Source organism: Carassius auratus, chromosome 15 (genome assembly GCF_003368295.1).
Source record: "Carassius auratus strain Wakin chromosome 15, ASM336829v1, whole genome shotgun sequence".
NCBI classification, from domain to species: domain Eukaryota; kingdom Metazoa; phylum Chordata; class Actinopteri; order Cypriniformes; family Cyprinidae; genus Carassius; species Carassius auratus.
Window position 1 is genome coordinate 2,891,408 of NC_039257.1, and position 4,977 is coordinate 2,896,384.

At 36.2% G+C, this 4,977-nt stretch overlaps 4 non-coding genes across 4 annotated transcripts; 2 read left to right on the plus strand and 2 right to left on the minus strand.

The window, feature by feature from the left end:
* The first annotated feature begins 1,044 nt into the window (after nt 1–1,044).
* trnai-aau (transfer RNA isoleucine (anticodon AAU)) lies at nt 1,045–1,118 on the plus strand. Its single transcript has one exon. It is a non-coding gene; the product is annotated as a tRNA-Ile (tRNA).
* Nucleotides 1,119–1,407: 289 nt separating this feature from the next.
* Nucleotides 1,408–1,479, minus strand: trnap-ugg (transfer RNA proline (anticodon UGG)). The gene has a single exon. It is a non-coding gene; the product is annotated as a tRNA-Pro (tRNA).
* A 241-nt stretch (nt 1,480–1,720) lies between these two features.
* trnaw-cca (transfer RNA tryptophan (anticodon CCA)) lies at nt 1,721–1,792 on the plus strand. The gene has a single exon. It is a non-coding gene; the product is annotated as a tRNA-Trp (tRNA).
* A 197-nt stretch (nt 1,793–1,989) lies between these two features.
* Nucleotides 1,990–2,061, minus strand: trnap-agg (transfer RNA proline (anticodon AGG)). Its single transcript has one exon. It is a non-coding gene; the product is annotated as a tRNA-Pro (tRNA).
* Between the last annotated feature and the right edge of the window lie 2,916 nt (nt 2,062–4,977).

Consider the following 4,977-nt stretch of genomic DNA (forward strand, 5'->3'; position numbering starts at 1 on the left):
CCTCTTTTCCAGCTCTTCACAGACCTCTTTTACTCTCAAAAACAGATCAGAGTACAAATATTATCAGAAGAGCTTTCAGGATGTGTGGTCTTGAAACGTGAGCATGTGACTGAGACCAGTTGACAATATGCGCGTGTATAGGAAACCTCTGGCATTCCATACACTTCTTGAATAAACAATATAGAAACTGATATTTTGTAGAACTAAGATAAAGTTCCATAGGTTTTAAACGATGCTCCTTTTGTAGATGAAAATGAAAGTGGTGTGTACTAAAGATATTAGTCAGCTTAGGCAACGCGAGTAAAACCCACGTTGGAAAAATCCAGATAAGAGAAGCTTATATACAAAGCTATTTTAGCTGGAAAGATATGACTAATTTCTCACAGAGACACTAAGTGTGACAGCTAGTTAGAAACTTTTGAATATTGTTAGATAGAAATAAAGTTTACCTTAAACTATGTATTTGTTTGATTTGTCACCAGGCTATGAGATAAAATAAAAGCACGATTTTTTTATTTTAGGCTACTCTGTGTAAATTACATATAAAAGTTGTAATTACAGTTACAAGGTAATCAAATTTATTTATTTGAAAAACGTAAGTTGCAAAAGTCCGATGTAAAAAAGAAAAGAAAAGAAATAGTTTTATATTCTGAGAAAAAGTAGATGCTCTACTGACATCTAGCGGTAAGATAATATAAGTGCAGCTGTGAACTTTATGCAGTCAGTGGCTCAAAAGTCCATTAACCACTGATCTATAGATCAGTGCCATCAACGAATGAATTAATCTATGTCACATTTTAGATGACTTACAGTTCGCATTTGCCTCAGTGTAAAGATGATTCCTATTAAGAAAATCGTTTATGGTCGGCTTACTAACCTTATCAGTTTGCATAAAAATAAAGTTTTTGCCACCAATTAACCTACATTGAGTTTATATTTATACGATAATACGATTAAAGAGTTAAATTGGTAGATATATCCTATTTTTGATTACTTCAATAATGGCGCAAGTTTTTTAATAGATGTTTACGATTGTGGATTCATGGCCGGTTAGCTCAGTTGGTTAGAGCGTGGTGCTAATAACGCCAAGGTCGCGGGTTCGATCCCCGTACTGGCCAGCTGTGTTTTTTTTTGACTGAAATATTTCAAATAGTGCGATTTGCCAGTAAATTCATTTGAGTGATTTACAAATTCTGGTTTTGTAAAATAATATGAGGCATTTGAAATAATATGAGGAAACTATTTATTAACCTACATTATTCAACGTGCATGCTGCTCTAACTTTGAACGGTTCCTGTGAAATACTTATAGTTTACCTCATATCGTAAGCACAGTTTTTATTTAAAAAGAAAATTAAAAAGAAAGAAAAAAAGAAAGAAAAAATGAATAAATAAATAAGAAAAAGTTGGGCTCGTCCGGGATTTGAACCCGGGACCTCTCGCACCCAAAGCGAGAATCATACCCCTAGACCAACGAGCCACCTGTCTCATCTACTGTCTGCAAGAAAATTTACTTTATACTTATTTTTTTGCATTTATGTATATGAACATCAAGTAAGAAATAATTGCTACGAATAATAATTCGGATAAAAATGCAATTTAACAGTATCTTATACAAATGCTTGCCGAACTTTCACTTTTGAAAGTCTTGTAGTTCCACAAATTATTTATTCCAGTTTACCTAACGTTACAGTTCTAAAATCCAACACATACAGATATGAGACCTCGTGGCGCAACGGTAGCGCGTCTGACTCCAGATCAGAAGGTTGCGTGTTCAAATCACGTCGGGGTCATGGCTTGGTGGTTTTTTGTTAAACTGACAGCAATGCAGTTCAGTTAAATTAACACTACCCCATCCATGCACGCATAGCTATTGATTCGAGGTGAAATATATCGTAATGATATACAAATTTAAATAAAATAAATGAAACTGTAGACCATCAGTTTTAATAATCGTATCAACAATTTGGTGAAGGAAAACAGAAACTCCGGGCTCGTCCGGGATTTGAACCCGGGACCTCTCGCACCCTAAGCGAGAATCATACCCCTAGACCAACGAGCCAATATGATACGATTTTACATTGGATAACAAAAATGATAAGGTTCTCGTTCTTGTTTTAAATGTATGTTGAGATAAATATCGAAAAGGATCCGTTTTGCGGCTTTTGACAATCGATGTCGAATAGACATAACAACAAATAAAATATAAACGATTAATCGAATGCCTTCACTTCACTCTCTTAATCTGTCCAGTCTATCAGTTCTACTTGTTTCTTCTCTGTTTGGAGACTCAGCACTTCTAGGAGGATTGAGCTCTTTCTCAGACTGCAGATTCTAACTGATACATTGGCTGTAATGCTGGAAGGACACTCCTGCCAGTTAGAGTCTCATAGTCCTCCACATGTGAGTACAGATCCAGCAGGAAATCACACTGATCAAACTCATAATGATCATCTAAATAATCCCCATCAAAAGGGAAAGATGTGTAGCTGCAAACAGATGTTACTAGTTCACTGTAATTTTCTCCTTCATTTGTATCATACTCTGATGCTGAAACAGTCCGTTTGAGTAAAAAACTTTACAGCAGCTTCTCTCTTCAAGTTATAAATGTCAAACCTGTGGGGACACAAATAATTATCACTTCAATATTCAATGTTCAATATGAACAAAAATATTGCAGGTGACTAATTAAATCATTTAAATATAAAATACATATGAAAGCTGAGTGAATGATTTGGTCCTTATTGGAACAAAATCAGTATACAGAACATCTTGTATTACAATTTGTGGATGTAATGTTACTTCCTCTACAGTCAAAAATCTGGGTGTTATATTAGACAGCACTGTGTCTTTTGAAAACCATATTTCCCTTCTTACAAAAACATAATTCTTTCATCTTAGAAATAAGACTGGACTATTTTAATGCACTGCTAGGTGATTGTCCTGCATCTTCAATAGCTACAGGTAGTCCAAAATGCAGTCCTTACCAGGTCAAGAGAAAATATGATCGTATTACCCCAATTTTACAGTCGCTGCACTGGCTACATATTAAGTTCCGTATCAGTTACAAGTTATCATTACTTTAGGTAGTTATTTAGGTAGTCTTTTACGCACTTGGCTCCCAAACTCTGGAATAGCCTTTCTGATAATGTTCAGCGTTCAGGCACACTCTCTCTGTTTAAATCTAGATTAAAAACGCATCTCTTTCGCCAAGCATTCGAATAATGTTTCTCATAATTTGTGAGTGCAGTTGTATTTGAGTGTGTTTACAGTGTGCAATATAATATGTGTTCATGTTTCGTGTGTAAAAAAACACAGTATTTTTCACACAATTAACTTATCTGTCATAAAAACGGGCTGATGACTTCCTTGTTCTATGAAATCCCTCCTTCAGAAATACTTAACGAGTTTTTGCCAGCGGGTCTTTTGTTGTGATTCGACAGCAGCTGAGCGCACACTGCCCTCCTGGAAACGCAACTGGGCTAGTTTTGGAGTAGTTTTGAGAAGCAAGTGGGCAGGATTTGTTTTGAAAACCTGGCAATCCTGATCTGAACGCATGTGCTGGAGATGTACTCATAATCACAGAACGCCTTTACTGACGAGATGCGCATGAAAATCACATTTCGATTTTTTGCACAGGCCTAACATCTAGTTAACAAAGCTAAACAGTGTTGCCCTTTGTGTAATAAGTTACAGAAACTGTTAAACGGACCAACTTAAATAATAAAATACACTTCCGGTTGTGGTCCATAAACAACGCCTTCTCCAGACAAAGAGGGAACTGTTCCATCTTTCAAGAATAATCTTTGTGCGAATCCAGCATTAAAACGATTGAGATTGAGGAAGCTGTCCTGAGCAAAATGTGCTGCACATAGTTTTACATGTGGATTATAATTTTCGGGAACCGAGTTAAACATAAATTGTAACAGTACAGTGACCCTGGGAAGGTCAAACAAATATGATTGGACTCCGAGATGAAAATAACAGTATTCGAAGACATGGCGACAAACACACTCTACAAATGCAACGATTCCTTCTTCTCCGTGGGAACGCAACAAGACCACGCCCCCTTTTTTGTGTATTCCTGTGGGCGGAGGTTAGTCAAAAAACGGTTCTAGTTGAGTCATTACTGCAGGAAGTAGAGGGATGTAGTCCATGGTCGTTAGATGCAGGCGAATTCTGTTAAATAAAATAGCTCGCTTTCCATTGAACTTTGAGCTTTATAATTTTACAGATATTATTTATACTCTAACAACAACATTACACACTAACCAAAGTTTGAAACATGGGATCACGAAGAACGGGACCCTTAAACAAATTAATTTTACTTGGTTGGAAAAGCAGCTACGCTAATTATGTCTCTTTGTTTCTGTTTCTACCACGGGATTGACATACAGAACTACCAAATTTTGCTCTAAATTTGATTGCATCATATAAATAATTGCTGTTAATAGTGTTGATCGTCTGTTTAATTACATCTTTAATATATTTTTTCATTCATTTATGTATTTAAACTGACAGTCACATCTGGTAAGCTACTACTAAATATTTTAGAAAGTTAATTTTTTGTAAAGTTGCTTTGCAACGATTTGTCACGTAAAAAGCACTATACAAATAAACTTGTATTGAATTGAACAAAATACCTCGCCACTGAGAATGATTGACAGATGACGTTGGGCTTCTTAAATTACCCCCACGGAACAGCGCCATGAAATCTACGCGTGGCCAACAATATATTGTATCCGTTGTGACCCGCGGGTTCGAATCCCGGTCAACGCAAGTGATAAATTGATGTCAAAACTCTCCAGTGAATCCTTAATCGCTAAACTAATTTATTATGCAAAACATCCAAGCCTTTCAGTGTTCTATTAATAAAGGCTTATACAAATATCTTTTAACATGACCTGTTCAGGAAGGATTCTGAATCTTACTTGGCTTGAGAGATAGTCCTCTGCAGCCCCGCCTCTCTCCCAAACTC